We start from the raw sequence: 26,066 nt of genomic DNA, 5'->3' as shown, positions 1-26,066 counted from the left end.
AAAGGCAAGAGATTCTCGCCAATGAGCACTCCACGCCTTGTCTTTCAAAGCTTGTTGGGCAGGGCATGGAAACTTGTTTGGACATCTTTGTTGCTTTTGTCCAGTTCTGAGCTTCTTGCCCTGATTGTGGACTCCTGAACCATGACTCCTGAGCCTCATGTCTGTTGCTGATCTTGTACCATTATTTGCCTGAATAAAATTTTGTGTAAGACATACACACCCAAACTTACATATTTTGGGCGGGAGCCACAACACTTATTATTGTGATGAACAACCTCCCAACACAGTTTAAAAGATAGTCTTCGAGTAACACAAGCATGAGTTCCTGGTTGGCATCAAAACCAGCTCTCTCCATTGCTACCTTCACTATCCCTTGTATGTTCAATATTTGCTCAATAAGCAAGATTCCCCCTCCCGGGGATGTGGGGAGATCAATAAACAAATTAAATTACAGTTATGAATCTTAACTCCTAGAAAATGGTGAGAGACTCTTTCATTGTTTCTTCCCCTCCTCTTCCTGGCTTCAAGTTAAATCAGCAGGATATTGCTAAATAAAAGCAAATTGTTGCTAAACATAAAACTATAAAGCTCTATTAATAAAAAAGGATACTGCTGCTTGATAAATACATAGGTGTGCAGTGATATGGAAAGGGGAAATTACCCTGCTGACAGCAAACACAGCATCTATGGTGAACAAGAAGTATGTTTGATTTATTACTTTTACGTTGCATTTCTGCCCAGGAACACACAAAGTGACTTTAGAATCAGAGTTTCAGAGCTGAAAATGACCTTGGCAAGTCACCTCTTCCAATCCCTGCTCAGTGCAGGAATCACAGCATCCCTGACAGATCTCTGTCCAGCAAAGGAGAGAGCAGTACAAACTTTTCCACTTATTTGCACACAGTGAAGTAATATGAATAAAACACAACAGCAGAAACATGGTAGCTAAAACCTAACACAGGTTAAAAGTCAAATACACAAAACGGAAGCAAAAACATACAACAACAACAACAACAACAACAACAACAACAACAACAACAACAACAACAACAACAACATAGGTTTCCTAAAACGAAAAAGATGTCAACAAATGTTTAAATACTTAAAGAGAAGAAACCTAGGAAAACTCAACAGGTTAGAGAGACAGGATGCTGGAACAGATTGGCCAACATCCTTTTCCCCAAAGTGACCAACTAGCACCTCCAGGAACACCACAAAATGGGACTTGAAGGCAGTAGTCCTGCTTTAGATCAATAGCAACTTGGCCTGCATTTTAAATTCAGAGAATGCATACAGGCAAATGGGGAAAATACCCGTTGGTAGGGTTTTCCTTTATGCATTTAATTCCCTTTTAAATCCATGTATGCAAGCTACAGGCCACCACCAAATCCTACAGCAGCGAATCCATAAGTTAATTACGAGATTTATGAAAGAGTCCTTTGTCTTTTCTCCATCTCCTGCCAGTCAGTTACACTGGATGACCTTTAATTCTAGTTTGAGTAGTCCAACGCAATTACTTGTATTGCACACAATGCAAATTCGGAATACTAGGTATATTTTGCAGGCCAGATCCTTGGATTCTGATGTTTGTGGGTGGGATTTATTTTGGCAAAGCTGCATTCCAGCATTAATTTACCCTGCTGTGAATTCCGAAAAGCTGCACCTTAAAATATACTTTTCAAAGCCACACAAATTCTGCATTGCTAACATGTTCAGGGACATTTGTCTGTCTTCTGGGTGGTCTGAATCTAAACAAAGCTGTCAGACCCTCATTAGTAAACCCTGAAACACAATTATTTTTAATCACTGGCTGGCAGCAGAGAGGCATGGAGCTCTTCCTTAAGAGCAATTGGATGTGATGGATTCAAAGCAACACAGATGTTTTAAAACTCTTATGTAAGTTCTGGTCCACAACCAGAACTTGTAGGGTGTTCTGGTCCACATGTAAGGTGTTACGAGACATTTGTTGCCTTTCCAAGTGACCTGTTCATTCATCCTGATTTACTTGCATAAGGCTCACACTGAGGTTAAATTATATCCAGCCTTTACTGAGCATTTGTACCAACTTGTTTGCAGGGCAAATTACAGGGCATAATTATCCTTCTGATTCTGCAGTTTTAATGCAGTTATCAGTTAAAAAAAAAAAATGTAGCTAAATATATTAAATGTGCATTTTGTACAAGCAAATACATTTAGAAATGTGTATATTAAGATAACATACCTATTCAAATACCTATTTTTTCTGATAAAATACTACAGTGGTGCCTCGCAAGACGAAATTAATCCGTTCCGTGAGGCTCTTCGTATAGCGGTTTTTTCGTCTTGCGAAGCAAGCCCATTGACAGCTTAGCGGATTAGCGCTATTAGCAGTTTAGCGGCTTTTAGCAGATCAGCTGATAAGCGGCTTAGGAAAAGGGGGGGGGGAGGGAAAAAACCCCGCAGGAACTCGCAAGACATTTTCGTCTTGCGAAGCAAGCCCATAGGGAAATTCGTTTTGTGAAGCGCCTCCAAAACGGAAAACCCTTTCGTCTAGCGGGTTTTCCGTCTTGCGAGGCGTTCGTCTTGCGGGGCACCACTGTACTTTGAATATGAGTTTTAATGGTTTTTCTTTTTTAAAAAAACCACTAATACGAAAACAGGACAGAACTGACTTATGAATGAACATATGCAAAGTCAACACAGCCTGGAGATAGACTGATACACATCCATTCCTACCCAGAACTGAAATTGATGATTACCAGGTGGGCCATTCACCTCTATATGTATGTATATATGTATATATGATTGAAACGATAGATAGATAGATATATGGCGAATGGGGCAGGGAATTCTCGGATGATGAGAAACCTTCCACTTTGGTATGCTGAGTTGTTGGCAGTATTACTTTACTTCTCCCTTTCAAGGGTTCTTTTTAAAGGCTGGAATGATGCTCAGTAAGGAAAGAAGTTAAAAATCCCGTTCTTCTCTTTCACTGTAACAAAATCAATACTGGATGAACTTCAGATCTTCTGTGCTGGATTCTCTGCTGTGCCAAGAATCCCTGAACACCAAATGCAACAGAACAACCTTGCTTCAAAGAGAATATTTTGTCACCTGAGATGTAGCAAGGATCAGCTTCAACCGAAAGCAATTTAGCACCTCAAGTCTATTGCCCAGAAATCCCTGAATGATGAAGGCTTCTTCATCTTCTGTTATCACAGGGTGAGGAAGGAGGAGATTGCCTTGGTTTCTTTTTAAGTCATAGTTTTGCAGAGCATGCAGCCTACCAATCGTGAATAAAAGAAAAACTTCAATCAGCAAACACAGTCACCCTGTGGTAACCCTATGTACCAATACATTAGGAGATAGTGCTATTGTTTATCTGGCCAAAATTGTTACCCTGTCTGCCCCTCCACACATGAGAGGTATCAGCAGAGAGAGAGAGAAGGGGGAGCGGAGATAACTGAATGAATGTTTGGTGTGGGGGTGTGTGTCACCATTTTTCTTTCTATTTCTTTTCAATTTTGGCACCCATCTGCCTAGTGCTGAGATGTGGCCCCAGGAAGTTTCATAGAATCATAGAATTGTAGAGTTGGAAATGATCATCTAGTCCAGTTCCCTGTAATGCAGGAATATGCAGCTGTTCCCTACGGGAATCGAACCAGCAACCCTGGCACTATCAGCACCACACCCTAACCAGCTGTGCTATCCAGACTGATGATGATTTCCCACAAGGGAATTTGCCATTGACCTGCAAAATGGTTACCCGCTGTTTCTCTAGCATGTGAGACGGCATCTGGCCCAAGTTCACCCAGTGAGCCACAGAACTGGCTGAGAATTTGACTCGGGCCTCCATGTTCTTAATAAACAGTTTAACCTCTACACAACACTGGCTCCTGCATTTTTAGAGTGTTCTTCAACCTTGGGTCCCCAGACACTGTTTGACTGCAACTCCCATCAACCTGACTATTGGCCAGACTGGCTGGGGCTGATGGGAGCTGGGAGTCCAACGAGATCTGGAGGGCACATCGGCCAACCCTGCTCTGGCCTATGTTTTTGAGTCCCCCAGAAAGCAGAATATAGCATCTAGCAACATTACAGCCCCAGTACTCCTTCAACCGGCACTGGGCAGGGATCTGGCAGAGCTGAGGACACTGAAGAATATCAAGAGGACTCCTAAAGAGGGCATGGCATCCTGATGCATGCTTAGTCCAAAATGTTTAGTACTAAGGAGAAATTGGGGCTGGCAGGTGGCAAGGAGGTGGAAGGGGATGTACTATTTTACAACACATAGATGGCTACTTTATGAGATTGCTACTGAAGCGTCAACACTCAGCAAAGCCTATGGGCTGCAGATACTGCTTGCAGACCAAGAAATATCACTAGCAGATTGCTGGCTGGCTTTGTGATAATACGGTTCGTTGAACACAGGACATACTGTGCATGCAAAAAATAACTTTCCCAATTGAAAGAAAACATTAGGAAATTAAAGCTCTTATATGTAAAGGCCTGATATTCATCAACAGATACTGTATGCTGTCACTGCAGAGTCGCCTAGTTTGCAGGGAAAGACAGCATTTGCTTCAGTTCTAGACTGATATCCACTGGACCAAAGACTCATTCGCGTAGAAGTAGGTGGCTGCCTGCTGCACACAGCAAATGCAACAGCACAGCAGGTTCAGCTTTGCAGCTAGATAACTAAAATTAAGATTGCTTTGCTCATTAGTAGGGCTACTGTAAAAATTCATTTCTCCCCAAGATTTTCCGTTAACTTTGACTGCACTTTGATCCAAGGTGGTTGTAAGTTTATGAGCTTGCAAGGCAGGCTTGATTCTGCGCGTGTCTAAGCATTGCTGGTCCTGATAAGTAAGCCTTAAAAGATAATAGATGCTGCACAGAGAGAGAACAGATACTGAAACAGTGTCACAACATCATTTAAGTGTGCAGTGTTTGGGGAGAGCTGAAAGGGGAAAGATGAGACATACTCCAACCTCAGACAACTTTGTTTTTCCATCTTTTCTGCATCAGTATGCGGATGATACCCAGCTCTACCTCTCTTTTAAATCAGAACCAGTGAAGGCGGTGAAGGTCCTGAGTGAGTGTCTGGAAGCGGTTGGAGGATGGATGGCGGCTAACAGATTGAGGTTGAATCCTGACAAGACAGAAGTACTGTTTTTGGGGGACAGGAGGCGGGCAGGTGTGGAGGATTCCCTGGTCCTGAATGGGGTAACTGTGCCCCTGAAGGACCAGGTGCGCAGCCTGGGAGTCATTTTGGACTCACAGCTGTCCATGGAGGCACAGGTCAAATCTGTATCCAGGGCAGCCGTTTACCAGCTCCATCTGGTACGTAGGCTGAGACCCTATCTGCCTGCAGACTGTCTCGCCAGAGTGGTACATGCTCTGGTTATCTCCCGCTTGGACTACTGCAATGCGCTCTACGTGGGGCTACCTTTGAAGGTGACCCGGAAACTACAACTAATCCAGAATGCGGCAGCTAGACTGGTGACTGACTGGGAGCGGCCGCCGAGACCATATAACACCGGTCTTGAAAGACCTACATTGGCTCCCAGTACGTTTCCGAGCACAATTCAAAGTGTTGGTGCTGACCTTTAAAGCCCTAAACAGCCTCGGTCCAGTATATCTGAAGGAGCGTCTCCTCCCCCACCGTTCTGCCCGGACACTGAGGTCCAGCTCCGAGGGCCTTCTGGCGGTTCCCTCACTGCGAGAGGCCCAAGTTACAGGGAACTAGGCAGAGGGCCTTCTCGGTAGTGGCGCCCGCCCTGTGGAACGCCCTCCCATCAGATGTCAAAGCGATAAACATCTACCTGACATTCAGAAGACATCTGAAGGCAGCCCTGTTCAGGGAAGTTTTTAATATGTGACATTTTAGTGTATCTTTCATCTTTGTTGGAAGCCGCCCAGAGTGGCTGGGGAAACCCAGCCAGATGGGCGGGGTACAAATAATAAATTATTATTATTATTATTATTATTATTATTATTATTATTATTATTACCCTATTTTGCCAGAGAAGGCAAAATATATTCGGAGTTGAAAATTATTCCTGTCTATCTCTGGATTTTCTTATTCTTTTATGAATAACACACACACACACACACACACACACACACACTACCACAGCAATATAAGAAAACATATCCATATGCAATAGCCTTTTCATTCAGTTTGAGGTCTTTGCAAAATAAATTACTTTGCAAGGTAAAAGGTAAAGGTAAATGACCCCAAGATGGTTAAATCCAGTCAAAGATGACTATGGGGTGTGGCACTCATCTCGCTTTTCAAACCAAGGGAGCTGGTGTTTGTCCACAAACAGCTTTCTGGGTCATGTGGCCAGCATGACTAAACAGCTTCTGGCACAACTGGACATCGTGACAGAAGCCAGAGCGCACGGAAACATAGTTTTGCCTTCCCGCTCCAGTGATACCTATTTATCTACTTGCACTGGTGTAGTGGCCCAGCTGAGATCTTCTGAGAAAGAGTTAGTCCCAGACTGCTCACTGCTACTTCTTGATGAAACCTTGCGGTAACAGATCTTTCTAAACTTTTAAATTCAAATTTAAAGACTAAAGAAATAAGGCCACTGTCTTTGGAGAACACCCAGTGAAAAGTTTTATGTAATGACATACTACTTTAAAGGACAACAGTGGGAGGGTTCATCCATAAAAGATAGAGGGGAAAACTAGTTAGGCGGTGTACACAATTCAACCTTAAGGCACATTCTTCCCCTCAAAGAATTATGAGTGCCATAGTTTGTTAAGGGTTGCTGGGAACGGTAACTCTGTGAGAGGTAAACTACAGTGCCCCAAATTATTTGAGGGGGAAATGTACTTCAAATGTGCTTTAAAGGCACGATGTGTACACAGCCTAGGTTTAAGCAAATCTCAGTTAAAATTAGCCATAATTTGCAGCATTCAGAAAACACAAGTCCATGGTAATCAAAAACAGAAGTGCAAGCCTGCAATCTCTGTCCCTGTATAGCGATAGCCTGGCCATGGGTAATTCATGCTCTGGTAACCTCCAAGATAGATTACTATAATGTGCTCTGCACAGGGCCGCTCTTGAACACTGTCCAGAAATTGGATGTAGTGCAAAATCCTGCAGCAAAAATGCTAGCAGCAGGCCATGAGCATCTTAAAAACAGCTACAGTGGTTGCTAATTGTTTTCTAGGCCCAATTCAAGGTCATAAAACCTCCTAAGTTTTAATCCTATTATTTTCTGCATGCAAAGCACAGAGTCTTCCTAGAGGCTCTCTGGATACTGATGTTTTGAGGAAGCAAAGTCAATACAAGCCAGTTTGTTAATTGGCAGCTCATCTGCTATTGCATTATTGGAAAAGTAATATTGAGCAATCAATGGCATGCATCTGGATAACCTTTGTGGGAGGCCCTTGTCATCATTTCAATTACATAACAGCCATTGCAATGCCTTTCCCCCTATCAATAGCTTTAAAAATGTCAACCTGGGCAACTAGCATCAATATGGATAGCAAGGATGGAGAAAGTCGGCGCTAGGAGCTATAAATGTGGAGCGCTAAGAATATGCTCCCAACATCCATTGGGAAATGAGAGATAAATGGATGTACATTAAGGGCAAACGAAGTTCATGGTATTTCAATGAACACGTCAAATGAACCAAGTCAATATTTCTGGAGACCAGAGAAAAGACTCACTGTAATCCTAAAAGGGAAGACATATTAGATATGTCAATATAATTATGCTATGAATTATATTCCTTGTCATACATGACCAAGAAATATTTCCCAAGTAATGAATTTGGGAGTTAGGGGGCAACATGGTGGGAGATCCATGGTCCATTCCACAACCCACTGCCTGCATTTCTCTGGCTTTGGGAAAGAAGGGATGGGGTAGTAAAACCAATATTGTGGTTTGAGAACAAGCCAGAAAATGAATCTTTGTCTGACCCTTCACGGCCTAGGACCCTCGTACCTATGGGATCGCCTCTCCCGGTATGCCCCACAGAGAGTCTCAAGGTCCATAAATAGCAACACCCTAGTGGTCCCGAGCCCTAAGGAAGTTAGATTAGCCTCAACCAGAGCCAGGGCCTTTTCAACTCTGGCTCTGGCCTGGTGGAACGCTCTGCCTCATGAGACCAGGGCCCTGCAGGATCTGATTTCTTTCCGCAGGGCCTGTAAGACAGAGTTGTTCTGCCTGGCCTTTGGCTTGGAGCCAATTTGATTCCCTCCCTCTTTTTCTTTTTTCTTTTCCTTCTCCTCCTGCGATGAGGCTACATTTTAATATTTTAATGTTCCATTATTTTAATGTTGTATTTTATTTTTGTTTTTAAGTTGTAATCATTCATCTTGTTTTTATTATTGCTTGTTAGCAGCCCTGAGCCCAGCCTTGGCTGGGGAGGGCGGGGTATAAATAAAAATTATTATTATTATTATTATCATCATCATCATCATCATCATCATCATCATCATCATCATCCCAGGTTGTTCTCTTTAACCATAGTTAAGGTTAAGCAAACCAAGGTTTCCAAATATGGATGCCACTGGACTACTGTAGTTTGCCTACAACTTCCAATATCCCTTTCACATCCACAAAAGACAAGGAGAGGAGGAGGTGTATGCAAGCCTTGTTCTCACTGGAGCTCATTCACATAACTTGAAACCAGAATTTTCCATTGCTTCTGCACCAGACCAGAAAGAAACGTAGGGAGAGAATGAGTTATTTACACAACTTTTGGGACAAAGAGGAAACCATTTCCTCCTGATATATACACATAACATAAATTTTAGGAGGGACTTTCTGACAGCAGGACCTGTTCAACAGTGGAACGAAATAACTCGAACGGTGGCGGACTCTCCTTCATTGCAGGATTTTAAGCAGAGGTTGGGTGGCCATCTGTCAGGGATTCCTTAGCTGTGATGAGCCTTGGGATCCCTTGCCACAGATAAAGGGCAAACACTACAACACGTGAGAGACAGTTTTAGGCACCCCTTAAGTCTGAAGCTGGCCTTATAACTTAACACTTTGACAAAAGCCATATTTTTCCTGCTGTAATAAGTAAAGTAGTACCTCGGGTTAAGTACTTAATTCGTTCTGGAGGTCCGTTATTAACCTGAAACTGTTCTTAACCTGAAGCACCACTTTAGCTTATGGGGCCTCCTGCTGCTGCTGTGCCGCTGGAGCCCGATTTCTGTTCTCATCCTGAAGCAAAGTTCTTAACCCGAGGTATTATTTCTGGGTTAGCGGAGTCTGTAACCTGAAGTGTTTGTAACCTGAAGCGTCTGTAACCCGAGGTACCACTGTATTGCTATTAAAGATAGGAGATAAGACCTGGATAAGACCTGGTTTGAAATAATGGCTTTTTAAAAAAAGCATTTCTTAAGCACAGGTCTACTATAGGAAAAGGGGGAAAAGGTATCTGCAACTCGCTTGATCAATCAAGTGTGCAAAAGCTTCATTTATGTCTGCAGCAGGTTGTGGGGAGGGAACTTAGCATTTGCTACACCTACACAGAAAGACACGCATGCACAAAAACACCAAGCTTTTATCTTAGCAAATCAAAACCATTTGTATAAAACGCCTAGTTAATAATAGCATACTGTACAACATTACAGCTGGCAACTGCTGCGGGGTCTCTACCAGAATCTTAACAGCCTTTGATTGACAGCTAGAATTCCTAACCAGGCTCAGAAGAAGGAGAAAAAAGGATGATTTGTAAAAATAGAAAGTCTCGCAATACTGGAAAACGTTTGATTTGCTCTTTCTGGCTTTAAGAGCCAAATCGTCAATGTGTCCAGTGTCACTTCCATCTAGTTTAGAAAGGTGAAGGTCCTTCCTTCCTCTGCTGCAACAGAACCATCCATCTATTAATGAGGAGTGGTGGGGTACAGGTTCCTAAATCTTCTGCTGTGACAACATGCTGAAAGGTTATAAACAGCTTATCTACTTTGTTCTATACCTCATGTGCTACTGTGAGAATGGATAACAGAATGGTACTTGGATGAGTGTGTGTGTTTGTGTTTGTGTAAAGGTAACTGAATAAAAGGAGAAAGTGTGTTACACACACATAGCTTATGAAAAAGAGGGTGATGCGTGTGATTTCTGATGTAAGTAACCAAACAAGAACTACACTTTCTTTTAAGAGAATGGGAAAGGGAGTAAAAAAGTTCAGATCACAAACACTGTTGTTGCAGCAGCTGGAAACGGTATACCAGGGAATCACCAGTGTTGCTCCCATAGCTGCAAGGGTGTCCTTGAAGCATCTGAGGCTCCCCACTCACTGCCCCATTGATCATAAGGTGATAAGGATAGTTGCCTCTTGTCCCCTGAAAAGTACATAGAGCAGAAGGAGGAAATTAGAAGAGTGACACACCTGTTTCAGCTCTATGTGCTTTTAAAAGATCCAGATTAATTGCATGCACCTTCTCTCTTTCTGTCTTGGGGGAAAAGAAGTGATCAGAGGGTGATCTGCCTATACCCCGTTGAAATATCCATGTCTTAAAAAAAAATTGTGACCCTTTGCAATAGACCATTGTTTGAAAGGATTCTTTGCTTAGGTACTTCTGGGTTGCCTATGCAGAACCCCAATAAAGGTCTCCTTTTGATGTTTATCAAAACCTTAAGTTACATTGAAACTGTGATTGCTTTAACTTGACAGCAAAGCAAAACAAATCTGTTACAGATTTGTGAGTCAGACATCTATTTCCATTAGGTTACTTGTCCCAGTACTGAAGACACATGTAGTTCAGAGCCCCCAAGTCTTGGTCACCATTGCTCAGATTGCTGCTATGTCTGACAAAGAAGCAGCATTAGTTTCTGAAAGAACACTAAGGCAGGATATTCCATGTAGTCATCCGCTCTCATCTTTCGCTAGTGGTAGTAAAGGAAGACTCTTTACTACAGCTGCAGAAGCCAACAATCATATGCAATGTTCCCAGTTCTGGAGCTCTTAAACTTGCATGGTTATTGACAGCAGGCAGTCACTGTCTCCTTGACAGCATAACCCAACCTGTTAGCAAATGAAACACAACCACATTTGCTATAGAACAATTTGAAAGGTTTCTCTTAATCCTCACCTTCTTCAGATTTTGGTCCCCAGATGTTGATGGACTATGGACATAAGAAGACAGTGAGAGCTGTTCAATAGTGGCACAGTCTCCTTCGGGAGGTTGTGGACTCTCCTTCCTTGGAGGTTTTTAAGCAGAGCTTGGATGGCCACCTGTCATGGATGCTTTAGCTGAGATTCCTGCACTGAAGGAGGTTGGACTAGATGACCCTTGGGTCCCTTCCAACTCTACAATTCTGTGAAGAGCCTGTTGAATTGAATAGCGTCCCATCCTCACAGAGGCCAACCAGATGTACGTGGGAAGCATGTCTTGGATGCAGGCCATATTTCAATATGAGTAGGAAAATGAGAGTACCCCTAAACATTTTTAAGAAAAAAAGCACTGCGCCTAACTATTTAAAAACAAAACATACACCAAAATATGGACGTACAAACTAGACACTGCGTAACTGATCAATAGGACACTGACACTGAGCACATCATATCTACGCAAAGGCATATCTGTAATTTGATCAATACCTGGGTCAGACAAGGATTGGGATGGCAGCCAGCTGGCAAAGGGTCAGTTAACAACACTGACAGGGATAGTACTTGCTGCAAAACGACAGTAAGCAAAACCAAAAGCCATTAAGTCTCCATAAAATGAGGGTCTTGCTTTTGCACGTCTACAGTCTCTTTCCCACACCTGAACAGGGAGCAATCTTTGTAACGCCATTTCTTTTCCATTGACTTAACATTTGACATAAATATGTTCCTTTAACTTTGGCAAATGATACCTTCTAATCTGGAGTAGTGAGGGGAGGAATGAGAGCAGTTAGTGCAATATTCTCCACCGCCAGTGAGATGAGAGCAGTGGTTCATGACTTTGGTCATAATGAGGTTCTTCAGCACAAGGAAGCAATATTTCACAACATCCTTAACAGACCTTTCCTCCAGTTCACCAGATATAAGGCTATCCTTGGATTTTTCTCTCTAAATCAGCTGCATATTGACTTCGCTGGCACACTTAAGAACCAGGACTCATACGTGGAGGTAATGCTCCGCTTTGTGAAGGCAAACCTTGCACCAGACATGCAAAAGTATGTCAAGGAGTATTGTGTCTGCTTTCCCCGACCTTTTGCCTTATTGGCTAGAAAACAGTTTTTCCCCCCTGATCTTTTGTCCTCTCACAATTTGTTTGTTAGACATATCACTTGGCTGGCGCACGACGGGGGACGCAGACATAATCAAGTATCGGGGGACCATCTGAGGGAAATACCTGCTGACACGTGTATTTGCTAATGCTGAAAATGTGCTTAGATGGAAATACGTTAAGTTCAGGGTGGTTTCACTACTTTTTCCAATTGTTGACTTCTGCTAATAAAAGGAGCCTCGGCAGAGCTAGCCAGCAGCTTGCTTGGAGCATGCTTGCCAGCGTGCTTCTGCACAGCTCACCTGCATTCAACCTCCTGTCGTCTCCATTATTCCTACACTCATACAAATACAATACTCTCAATTTATTAATCAAAGCAGGCTGCAGGATTATGAGATCTATCCCTCTAGCACCTTTACAAGTGAACTCCCCACATCTACCTTAACCATGACTAAGGTTATGTCTGTAATAACCGTAACTATGGTTAATGTTACCTATAGTTTGCATATTAAGCAGGATTAGAAACCAGACCCTGAGGCTGACTGGCAGCTCTGGCTGACAGGCAACTCACACTGACCATAGTTAACTGTTTTCCAAGCAGTACAGCCGTAGTTCTGGGGAAACAGGGCTTCCCACGGTCCTACACACAGCATACAAATGAAAAACCACTGAACCATCTGTACTCAAAACAGGTAGGGCTATAAAAGTAACTGTCTGCTATCAAGGTAGTCCAAAAGTCCACTTAGCCCAGTACTCTTGCCCTTGATCACGAGAAGCAGCGCCCAAACAGAATACTATCTCAGTCCTTCAACCCAGGATGCTTTAGCTCAGGGATTGGGTACCTGTGGCCTTCCAGCTATTGTTGGGCTCTAATTCTATCAATCCCAACCAGAATGGGCAATATTCAAGGATGATGGGAGTTGTAGTAGAGCAGCATCCAGTGGTTCCCCATCCCTGATTTAGCTGGATTTATTGATGTTGGGTCATTTGCGCATGCCAATGTATCTGCTTGAGCTGCTCTAGTTCAGCAGTAAAACTATAACCAAACAATACTCTTTTTCCCTGAGCAAATTACCAGCTGAAATTTGGTATGCCAATAGTATCTGGAAGCGGCCTAGGAGTAAATTATATTTGCCCAAGGTTTCATTATGCAAAATCAAGCCTATTAAATATAGGCTTACGAAACAGACACATTGAATAGAAATTTTGAACGAGTTTGCAGACAAGTCATTATTACAAACTAATAACAGGCAAAGCTGGACAACATAATCAAACACGTAGCTTCAAAGTTCCGTATCTTCATAAATGACAAAACTCCTTTGATCTTATGGAGAATTGTAAGGCCGGCAATAAATGCCTCTACTTTGTCTTATGATCAGTACAACGGGGGGGGGGAGGGGATTAATGACATCTGCCTTCCTTCAAATCAATATTTCCACAACAGAAAGTATTTGAAAATAAAATAAGAAGATAGTGAATGTCCTAAATGAATATGAAAGATCAGCTTTGGCAACGAAAAAAAAAAATTATCGCTTGCTGTTGAGATTATAGGGACCCTGGAAGGAAAAGAAAATTGTAGAGTAATGTGAGAAGAAAGTGAAGAACCTGGAAAAATATGTATGGGGTGATAACTCCTGAGCTTTCATTACGTTTGATTTCAAGACAAAACTGTTATAAAGTCCTATTCCAATGACAACCTGGAGGAGATATAAAATATTAACACAAATCCTGACAGGTGCTAGAACTGTCAGGAGGAGACATAGGGAGACTTTTCCTGCATGTGGCAGATTAGTCCAAACACGAAGCCATTTCAGAAAAAGCAACCTGAAGCACTAGAAAAGCCATATCCAGGAATATGAAAGAATAGGGTGCTGTGTTTTAAATCTGATTGTTTCAGCATCAGTCTGAGAAGAGTTGAAATCTCTACAGGACCCACTTAGGTGGTAAAACTGTGGGCATTATTAGAGGGATGGTTAGAGTAGGAAGGAGGGGAAAAACTCTAAAAGACAATGTCCATTAAGAAATTAAAAGAAGTTAAACGTGCTTTTACGCTGCTGCAATGGGCAAGTGTCTATTATATTGGCATTTATATTATTGTTTTGTAAATGAGAACCACATGATGGGATGTTGTGCACTATGTGCATTCTGAGTGGTAATGTACAAAAGTGACACTATTTAACTAAAAGAATGGAGAGCGGCTCAGACTGGTGAGGCATTTCGATAGCAATCTTACTAACTGAGCACTGCATTCACTGTATCTCACGACAACCCAACATCTATCTTGTTTGATAAACTAGTCCCAGAGGGCCTAAGCCAGGGTGGTCCAATGTGTGGCCCAAAGGACTTTTTCAGCGGCCCTCAGAAACATTTGATGCCCTCTCCCCAAGCCATTGTGCTGCCTTCTCAAAGCCTGGTAAGCAAGGCACTGGGCTTTGGGAAGGAGACGCAAGGGCTCCCCTAGACGACAAGGCAGTGTGAGGCCTGTAGCTTCCATACTGAAGTACTCTTGCGGCCCACTCGGGAGTGGGCCGCCCTGATCTAAGCTGAACAGAAGGGGAAGTTAACAAGTCACCTCTCCACGAAATGTAAAGTTGCGCAGTTGTTGTAGGAACAGCAGGGCTGTACTGAAATTTCCTCCTGCGTTTTTTCCAAACATTCTCCATCAATTTATGATACAAGGCATTGCATTTTAAAATTATGAAATAAAGAGGGGGAAATGATGTAATTCACATGGATGAAGTAGGGATTTTCATTGTACTTGAACTACTTCAAGGCGGCGGTGGAGTGTTTATGAGTGTCCTTTCTTTCCTTGTACAAATTAATAGGAACTGGAGAGCCACTCGTTCCCCCATCCCTGATAATTAGAGGAGGGTGATGTATCGATATATCATCCAAAACCAGTTTGGAGTCCATATTGTGATATTGGTTTCATAATTTTGAACCTGGTAATATATCATGAATCCTGATGTGCGTGTGTGCTATGCAAAAAAACGCAATGCGGGAAAAATCATGACGCCAGCCAGTGTTTCTCTCAATTCCTGCAGCCCCTGTTAACTCTGCTGGCTCTCCCCTGCCCCCCCCCCCCCGCAGGGGGCAGAGAAATCACAAGAACAAAAATCGTGATGCAGGAAAAATGCCTCTACATAACTCCATCTTTATTTCAGACATTGTGATATTGTGATGTTTTAGCTGGTGATGTATCATGATGCTGAAAACTAGATATTGCCTAGTTTTTGCCTCTATGTGGTTTCAACCTTATTTCAGACATTGGGATATATCACTATATTGTAATGTTTATATATCACATATATCACAATGTTGAAAACCAGATATTGTGCAACCCACAGATAATATTATTTGTTGTTGTTGCTGCCACTGAAAAATTTAATGTTTTACAGTAAACAAATTAAGACATTAGCAGGATTAATGTAAAAACGTGCAGTATTGAATTCATATATGAAATGGAATTAAATTGGGATATGCAGGAAATATAAGGAAAAACAGAAAGAGGAAGAAGAAAGTCGACATATGATATGTAAAGATGATTCTGTTTGAAATGTTTATTTGTCATAAGTGAAAATTATAAAAAAAAGAAACACACAATGAAGAACACAACATACAAAACTTGAAAAGAAAAAGGAAATGTAATGTTTTATTGCATTCCCTTACCTTCAAACTCAGAAGCATTTTAATTAAAAAACATTCTCAGTTCATTTTTATCATCATTTCTCAAGACAATGGCACCAACAGCAGTACCACTGATGACAAATATTGTTTTGAAAAGCAACCAAGCATGAATTGGCACACATAAGAACCAAACGTGTACATGCTTCTGCTCGTAACAATTACAATGAACGAGATAGGCCTTATTTAAAAGATAAATCCCAAAAAGAGTTCAGAAGTGTTGAGATTTTTTATTCTCCAGGGATGGCAGTCCTGATTTTTTAATTAACTCTACTAATCCTCAAGCACGGAGCTTCAACATTTTTTAAAATTTATCTACAAATGGAATGGAATATGGAAACAGTCAATCTAGGTCCAATTTAAAATTGACTAATACTAATCTGTTCTGATAACCACCACCCCACACACAAATAAAGAGGGAGGAGATTAGCCTCAATGAGTCTATTGCCGTGGTTTTCTGACAAGCTTGGTCTGTGACTGAGGCAGAACCAAAAGACTTTAATGGTCTGGAATATCCCTCTAGACTTTAGAATGTGATACCCATCACAATTTGACACAAAGTGGGTTATGTGGTTTTTTTTAATAGTTTAAGTTTGAGACATAAACTTGCAGAGTGAGTTTATTTGGAGTGCAAGGAAGGTGACAGACTACACAGGTCAACCCTCTTGCTCTGAGGAATAACCCCACCCCACCCCCCAAAAATAGACGTTGTTCTACTTGGCATAGAAGTTGATATGCTTTCTCCATACTCTGCTTGCCCAAATGCATAGAACGCAAGCATTATTTTTAAGGCATGTTAGGGATGTTGAGTTGTGGGTGAACATATCAGACGACACAGCGATTCTTCAAACAACTCTTGTTTATTCACAGGCCAGGACAGAACTGAACTGAAGGGTTCAGTCAGCCTGCTTATATAGAGCTCCAGTACAATGTAACTGTAACAATTTTCTAAAATTATCCAATCACTGAACGTCACTTTTGATCCCTTATTTGCATAACTATCTACAGTATCCCCCTGCTGGCCCAGGGTGAGAACTTCAGTACATAACAAGGGATAGCCTTCTTTCCCTTGGCACCTTGTGGCTGAGGGAAGGGGCCCTCTGAAAATGCCATAGGGGGGCATTCCATACCCCACAAGTGTCCCAGAAAAACCGGGACATCCTGTTTTGTTTTGTTTTCCTTGTGAGAGAACAGCAGCCATTTTGGTGTGCTTTTTGATACCGTGCCCCACAAAAAGTGCTTTGCGGGGGGAATTGCAGAGTGAAATTGTATAAGATCATGGCATCCAAAATGGCCGCTGCTATCTCGCAAGAAAAAACAAAGGGAAGATTGAGTCTTGGAAGATTGTGTCCTGCATTTTGCCATCATGGAGGCTATGGCATCCCAGAACCCCGTACAATATTCAGAAGTACAATAAAAGTATATGTGGTTATTACAGGCCAAAGTATAACCAACATGTGCTTCCACTAAACGTTGATGATAGTAAGATTGTCCAAAGTGCTTCATTACTTACAGTTACATTAATATGCTTCCTAAATAAAGTTGTCAAATACCTCTCTTGAACTGGTCAGGATAAAATTGTCTTGGCACTATGCACCTGCATCACACACATAAACAATCGAAACCCACACTGGCAACATGGTAGTTGTCTATAGGTGTCTACCGTGAGTAAAAATGAAGCCTGTGAAACTCCAGAACTAGGCAGATATTGCAGGAAGTCGTGGGAAATGGAAACAGTGGATAAGCGCTTTTTTTTTTTTTAGCACAAGAAAAGCAAGGTGTCACAGAGGTGAGGTGAAGCAGATCCATTTTGCAGTTGGATATGCATGAAATGTAATTTAACATAATAGAGCAAAGGTTTGGCTATTAAATTAGCTCCACTTGAAGGAAGGAGGGGGAAAGCATTTACCCAGGCTTGGTGAACCTTCCCGTGCCGTTTCTGTTCAACCTCCACACTTCCTTGTCAGAAGTAAGACAATTTGACAATTTCTTCCTTAAATGAAGTGAAGCATACTCAGCCGGTATGACTAGTCAGCAGCTCAAGAGCTGCACAGGGGAGGAGAGTGTGAGGAAGGGGCGGGGGGAGAATTAGATATTTGGGATCAGAGAGCACTCTGCCATAAGAGCAAAATTGCTGTCATCTCAAACAATCTGCCTCCAAGAGAGAGTTTGAGTATTTATGTAGGGGTGGAGTACAGTTTCCTGAGAGTCCTGAACCACTACAGCAAAGTGACGGCAAGGTGATCCCAACCCAACAGATCTAAAAGCTCATTTCATATACGACAAGCTAACAAATGTGCCCCCCCACCTGTTCTCAAGTAATACAGAGCTACATCTAAAGTGGAGCTAAAATTCAAGGGTGTCAAAAAAGGGAACTTGGTTTGGCCATTGGAGGGTGTGTGCGTGAAATTTCTTTAATTAAAGATGGGAGGAAACTCACTTCTGGAGCTCCTTCTGGGGGCTGACTCCCCCCCCCCCGAACTCCCCACCAGAATAGAATTACAGTGGTATCTCAGTTTAAGAACAGCCTTGTTTACAGTATTCAGTATACAAACTTCGCAAAACCAGAAGTAGTGTCCCAGTTTGCGAACTTTACCTCGGTCTATGAACGGAAGCCGAATAGTTGAAGGGCACCGGCGGCAGGAGGCCTCATTAGGGAAAGTGCGTCTCAGTTTAAGAACGGCTTTGGTTTAAGAATGGACTTCCGGAACGGATTAAGTTCGTAAACAGAGGGTAGTCAAATTCTGTGTGATTGCCATAAAACTTAGGGAACAAGCTGTGCTATCATAATGATGAAGGCCTTAAATGATAATTTTAGGTTATATGTTAGTGCCTAAGTTTTAACTCGGATGCGGGTGGCGCTGTGGTCTAAACCACAGACTTGGCGATCAGAAGGTCAGCAGTTCGAATCCCTGAGACAGGGTGAGCTCCCGTTGCTCAGTCCCTGCTCCTGCCAACCTAGCAGTTCAAAAGCACATCAAAGTGCAAGTAGATAAATAGGTACCGCTCCAGCGGGAAGGTAAACGGCGTTTCCGTGCGCTGCTCTGGTTCGCCAACCCCAGAGTCGGCCACGACTGGACCTAATGGTCAGGGGTCCCTTTACCTTTACCTAAGTTATAATTTATATATATTTTAACTGTTGCTATATCTGTATTGTCCCTGTTATACTGAATTGCAAATTCAAATGTATCCCTATCGTGTTTTATGACTTCCTTAATATTGTATGTGGGCTGGAACTGGTCTATGACCGAAACAATAAATTCAGTTTAATACTCAGTAAACAGAGATACCACTGTACTTCTTCATGTAGCTCAGGTGCCCAGCTTTGACACTTGAGACAGAAACAGAGAGAAAGCTGGGGGCCTAACCCATCCTTCTGAGGCAAATGTTTTAAACTGTGTTTTTACATTGCTGTAACCTGGACTGGGATCTTATGTTGAAGGGCAGGTAAGAGATCCAATTATAATAATAATAATAATAAATAATAATAATAATAATAATAATAATAATAGAAGAAGAAGAAGAAGAAGAAGAAGAAGCAGCAGCAACAGCAGCAGCAGCCATGAGTTGAAGGCTGCCAGAGGAAGTTCCAAATGTAGGCATCCAATTCCCTTTTTACCCCCAAATTTCATGCTCACCCCCTTCTGAAGCAGCATACACCCAGTTCCAGCAGGTGTCCTGAGTGTCCCAGGGGATCTCAAGTAGGACACCCATCCAATCACATAGCTTCCTCCTGCCTCTGCACACCAGCTTTGAGCAAGGAACAGTCCAGAAAGAACCAGGTGAGATTTTCCTGGGCTGGGGTCACTGGGTGAATTATCAGGGATTATGAGCATGGCTTTGCGAGCAGAAGACACATAGTTCAGTTCCTGGTGTCTCCAATTAAAAATGGCCCAGTAGCTGGTGCCTACAATCCCGGAGAGCGGCTGAAGCTCAAAAGTAGAGAATTTTGATTTAGGGGAATAAATAGCCTGACCTAGGCAACTTCCTAGGCATCCTTCTTTCTTCCTTCCACACAAAATGAAGGAAAAAGAAAAGCAATAAATAAAGTTATTTTAAAATTGTGATTCTCAAATCCAAAATAAATGCATGGACAGTCAGTAGAATAGGGGTGGCAATCTTTTTTTAAAAAATGGGGCTGCATTATCTTGGGAATAATCTGTTGGGGCCTGCATTTCAGAGGTAAGTAGGGCCACTCCATCTCCCCCCCCACCCCCGTACATTGTCTCTTGCTCTCTCCCCTGAAACTGCCTGAGACTGTTCTACTACTTAACCTTCTAATGATTTAAAAGAGTCCAGATGCACAGCTCCCTAGTCTGCCTGGCATGTATTGCACTACAGAGCATTTTCAAAATTGCACAGAAAACGGTACTGTAACATCATTGCATGTGATGATTTCCTAAGTGGAGTATCCTGCAAGTTGAGAACCCTCCAGGGGCTATAGAGAAAATTAAGCAGCTTATTTTACATTGCCACCGGTTTGGTTCAGGAGCATGCCATGCTATCCGCTAGACATCGATTCCACTTGGATGAACCACCACCATAAAGTGTAATCTATAGTTTCCACTTTCCACTAATTCATGGCATAAATACCCAGTGCAACATAGACAGGCATAGTTTGGCTTCATGTGACGTGAATCAAAGTGCTTCCAAGCTGTTGTTTTGAAGTTCTTTCCAAATGCTCAAGAAGAAAAGGATGAGTGTCACAGCTCACTGAATCATCCACACCATGACTTAGAACAGGAATTGGGAACGTATGCCATGATATTGGGATCCAACATCCTCCCTCACCATTGGTCACATTAGCTGGGGCTGATGGGATTTGGGAATCTAACAACATTTGGGAGGTCAACTTTTGAAGCACGTTAATTCGGTGAATGGCCTGCTTCATGTGAGGAAGGTGCAGGGGAGGTTGTATTTCCTGAGAATGCTCAGAGGATTGAATCTATCTCAGCACCTACTTCTGTCCTATTATCATAGTACCATTGAGAGTGTCTTAACCTATAGTATATTATCGTGGTATGGGAGCAGCTCTGGAATGGATAAAAAAGCTTTACAGAGAATAATTAAAATTGCCCAGAATGTTATTGGGCTCCAACTACCAACCCTGGATGAGATCTTCACGTCTCGCAGCTTGAAGAAGTCACACAATATCCTGAGAGATCCCACCCATCCTGCTCACAACCTCTTTGAACTGTTGCCTTCGGGCAGAAGATACAGGACAATGAAAACACAAACCACACGCCTTCTGAATAGTTTCTATCCAAGAGCTCTGATTGCACTAAATAATGATCTCAGGGCCAGTTGTAAGAAATAGCAAGCAGTGAGTAGTAAGGAATGAGATAGGTTTTAGGTTATGCTATGCTTCTAATAGGTTGTGTTATATTCTGGATTATGTATGTTTTAATAGATTATAGGATGAGAGTGTTGGAGATACGTGCAAATGTGTATGTGAATCCGGTCTTGGGTGTTTGATTTTCGTTGTTGTGTATACTGTGTATATACAGACAATGACAATAAATTTATCTAATCTAATCTAATCTAATCTTCATATGATGATATGAAGCCAAACCACAGTTTAGTGGGACTGTGCAAACTCCACACGAGGGCTCGTACTTGCTTTGCTCTTCCTTATTTTATTCTTGCTGCTGTGCCGCACCATACTAAGCCAAGGTTTAGCTATGCATATTGTCTGAACCCAGGCTCAAGGTTAAGCTCTCTCCTTGCTAACCACAAATTGTAGCCAATTTTTTTTCCTGGTTACAGCTTGTGGTTAGGGCAAGGAGATATTAACCATGAGCCCCCGATTCAGACAACTCAGTAAACCAAAGCTTGGCTGAGCTCAGCGCAACCGCAAAAAGGAGTGGGGAGGAGAAAAGCAGCTGCAAGCCCCTCTCTGGGCATTCCCATGAAGTCATAGTTTGGTTTCATGTGACATTTGAACCAGGCAATTATGTACCCTGTTTTCAGGCAATATTTCCTGCTGAATCATGAGCTCAAGGACTCAGGTTTAAAGCTAAGCTGGACTGAAAAATAAGTGTTTTGATATTCTGTTATAACCAGTCTACATTCTTGCCATGGATCTTCCAGAGTTTTCTAATAAATAATTAGTTCCTAATTAAATACACGGGACGCGGGTGGCGTTGTGGGTTAAGACACAGAGCCTAGGACTTGCCGATTGGAAGGTCGGCGGCTCGAATCCACGCGACGGGGTGAGCTCCCGTTGCTCGGTCTCAGCTCCTGCCAACCTAGCAGTTTGAATGCACATCAAAATGCAAGTAGATAAATAGGTACCGCTCTGGCGGGAAGGTAAACGGCGTTTCCGTCCGCTGCTCTGGTTCACCCAAAGTGGCTTAGTAATGCTGGCCACATGACCCGGAAGCTGTACGCCGGCTCCCTTGGCCAATAAAGCGAGATGAGCGCCGCAACCCCAGAGTCGGTCACAACTGGACCTAACGGCCAGGGGTCCCTTTACCTTTAATTAAACACACACACACACACACACACACACACAGAGAGAGAGAGAGAGACATTTAGCTAAAAAAAAAACCCCACCTCAGTCTCTCTTCCAAGCTGTGTTAGCTCTGGAGAAAGACAGCGGATCATGGCACACTAAGATAAACAGAATCATTTCTGTATTTTTTTTCTCCTCCATTATTGATCCACCACCCTTAAAAGGATTTTCATCATTTCTTTCTTCAAGAGAGATTCTGGGAAGTTTTTTTAAAAAGCTGCTTAATGGAGGCTACTCTTCAGGTAGCTGCATGCTTCTTTCAGCTCTGGTTTTAATGAACTATCACCCTCCTCCCTTCTCCACAAGCATCAAAGCTGCAGTGATTACCATGGAAACTAGCTTCAGAATAATAATGCGGGGGGGGGGGGAGAGAGAAGAAGAATCAATGTACTCGTTCGTCCAAAGCAAGTACACTGCCACCCACTGGGTGCTTGGGTAAGAATATCTCCAAGTATAAAATGAAAACACTTCTGGACTGGAAACAATGCATATATGTTTAGGAAATGCTATTACGGTTCTACAATCATTTCACAACCTTTTTTTGGCTTAACATTAAACACATTTGCTCTATCCAAAGGCCAGGATATATCCACTGTCTGCTACCTTCATGTGTGCTTAAGTAGCAGAGTGCTCAGGCAAGAACCCAATGCTTTAATACAGACATCAAACGCACAGCGCTGCAATTCAGACATCAAAACATGGTTAAGGGATTTACGGTAGGTATAGTATTTGGACAAGCCACTGTTTGCAATTCCTGCAAATCAGAATCAGAAACCATTTTGCTGTAGATTTGGATGGTACGGTTTCTGCTAACCATGGTGGGGTGTCTAAATAGACAAACCTTCACCAAAGTTGTTTCTCTGCCTCCAGAGGCCAATGGACTTAAATGGGCATATTGACCAAATATAAAGCGAAAACAGACAAGTGGGACTAAACCATTGTATGCCTGATTGTCTGGAACCATGACTATTTATTACTTACATATTATAGAAATGTGTATCCCACCCTTCACAGCAGTTCAGTTCACACACAACATTCAGCCAAACTATGGCTTATTGTGAATAAACAAATTTGCACAGCACATTTAGAAAATTACTGCAGCTTTGTTACTCCCGTGCTCCTGCTGCTATCACACTACAGAGAGCTAAGCCTTGGTTTGGGCTAAGCATTGTGTACAAATCTCAGCTCGTGGTTTGTCTCTCCCAAACCAAACCATGAGCCCAGATTTGCATGAAGGCTAAGCTAAACCATGGTTTAGGCTCCTGGTCAGCAAGAAGACCAGAGGAGGGGCGAAGAAGAAACGATTATCTAAACGTGCACCAGCATGTCTGCCTGTTCGTGCTAAACCATTGTTTGGCTTAGTGTTGCATGTCAACCAGATCATAGATTACATGTGTGGCTCAAAACATGGTTAACATAAACCATGGTTTGTCATGAAGCCTGAATGAAATGATAGCTCTACACTGCTGATGCGTTTTTTTGTATGGGGCAGAAGAGGTTTGAGCAACAAATACTATACAGTGATTTATTTATTTTTTTAATGGAAGGTTCTGGCCATTTCAGTAGTTCCCTTTGAAATTATATCCCTAGTGGCTTTGCCTATATAAAACTTGTGAAAACATGGTGCTGGCATTTGTGTGTTGTGTGTGTATGTGTAGATGAAACTTTTTCATTCCCCCCACAGCCCTTTAGATTTTAACTCTGTTCCTTGCTAGATATGTTTTTTGCTGCGCAATTTCATTTGTTATTATTGCGTTTTCTTGATTTTCTTATTATGGATTTCAATTTTCTTGAGAGCCACTCTGATATTCCTGCAGCTTGAAGAACCAGGGAAGCAAATCTAAACAGACAATTCAGTCAGGCAGCGCCTTTATTGGGATCAACCAAAATTCATTTATTTAATTTACTGCATTTGTAGCCCACCTTCCTTTCAAGAAGCTCAAGGCAGTGTATCACACCTGCCTCCATTTAATCCTTACAACAATCCCATGAAGTCAGTAAGGCTGACAGATAGTGACTGCCCAAGGTCACCCAATGAGTTTCATGGCTGAGTTGGCATATGAATCTGGGTCTCCCTGATCCTGGGCCTAGTATAACATCTAACCACTGCACCAGTGTCCCCTAACCTGTGAGTCACAGTCTGGCAAGTCTGTCCCAAAGCCTGTGCCATTTTTGTTTCTTCAAATGTATTGCAGATTGCAATTTCATTTATAGAGACGACTCTTGAAGAAAAACAGAGTGCACACACACACACACACACACACACACAGAGAGAGAGAGAGAGAGAGAGAGAGAGAGAGAGAGAGAGAGATGCTTGTTCCATTTTCTGTTCCTACTCCAGAAACTTTTCATACTAAAAACATTTCAAAAAGAAAAAACAAGTTTCTGAGATTCCCGCAATGTTGATTTGGCATTTAACAGTTTTTATCTTGTGATTTCCACACAAAAGCTTAGCTATTTTTTCTCCGTGTGGGCTTCTACATTTACACAGCAGGTTTGAGACTGAAACTTGAAAAGCTGACTAGACTTCACTTTTAAAAAAGAAAATTAGGCAGATGACGCAAGAGCATAATTTCGAACTGTTCTGCAATTACAGCTACAGCATTCAAAATATTCTCATACCAGAAATTCCTGCTTTTTAATTAATAAAGCAAAGCACTCAAATTAAACCCTCTAGAGGGGGCCACAGAGGGGAGATTTGCTTATATTGATCTTGTGAATGTATCCTGTGGACCATTAAATCACAGGCAATTTCACTTGTCTTCCAGTACAACCTCGGACTAATTAATACAGGGATCCTCCCTTAAATTATTCCAATTGTCTAAATAACTAGCACCACAGGCTGATGAGGTCAGCCATTTGCTAGGATCACCAAGACTGTACAAGCATCAACAGCACCCCACCATCTCATTTTGCATAAAGCATTCGGAAATAACAAAGGAAAGCATTCTCCATTTGTATATTCCTCCGCTTTCACGTTAAAACAGCCAAGATCATGGGTAGGCAAACTAAGGCCCTGGGGCCAGATCCAGCCCAACCGCCTTCTAAATCCGGCCCGCGGATGGTCCAGGAATCAGCGTGTTTTGACATGAGTAGAATGTGTCTTTTTACAGTGGTACCTCGGATTACATACGCTTCAGGTTACAGACTCCACTAACCCAGAAATAGTACCTCAGATTAAGAACTTTGCTTCAGGATGAGAACAGAAATCGTGCTCCGGCGGTGCGGCGGCAGCAGGAGGCCCCATTAGCTAAAGTGGTGCTTCAGGTTAAGAACAGACCTCTGGAATGAATTAAGTACTTAACCCGAGGTACCACTGTATTTAAAATGCATCTCTGAGTTATTTGTGGAGCATAGGAATTCGTTCATTCCCCCCGCCCAAAAAATATATAGTCCGGCCCTCCAGAAGGTCTGAGGGACAGTGGACCGGCCCCCGGCTGAAAAAGTTTGCTGACCCCTGGCCAAGATCTTCCACATCTTTGGCCGCCATGTTGAATGTGCCACTGCCCTCTGATGAGCCTTCCTCCCATCCTTAAAGAGTTCCTGAGGTGGGCAGGGGGTCACCCAACAGCTGCCATGCTGTGTTGGCAATGCTCTTCAGCCGCACAGTATCCAAATCAGCATGTTTACCAGACCATTTCAAACAAAGTGGCAGGTGGCAAGGGGTTTTTGGCTGCTCAGAAGCCCAGATGCCTAGAGC

At 42.5% G+C, this 26,066-nt stretch overlaps 1 protein-coding gene across 13 annotated transcripts in view; it reads right to left on the bottom strand.

Annotated features, from left to right (window-relative positions):
* Positions 1 to 26,066, bottom strand: part of MAGI1 (membrane associated guanylate kinase, WW and PDZ domain containing 1) — a 503,738-nt gene that overhangs the window by 273,453 nt on the left and 204,219 nt on the right. The window lies entirely within an intron of this gene.

This window comes from Podarcis erhardii, assembly GCF_964252035.2.
Source record: "Podarcis erhardii genome assembly, chromosome: 2".
NCBI classification, from domain to species: domain Eukaryota; kingdom Metazoa; phylum Chordata; class Lepidosauria; order Squamata; family Lacertidae; genus Podarcis; species Podarcis erhardii.
This window is presented reverse-complemented; position numbering and strand designations above follow the sequence as displayed.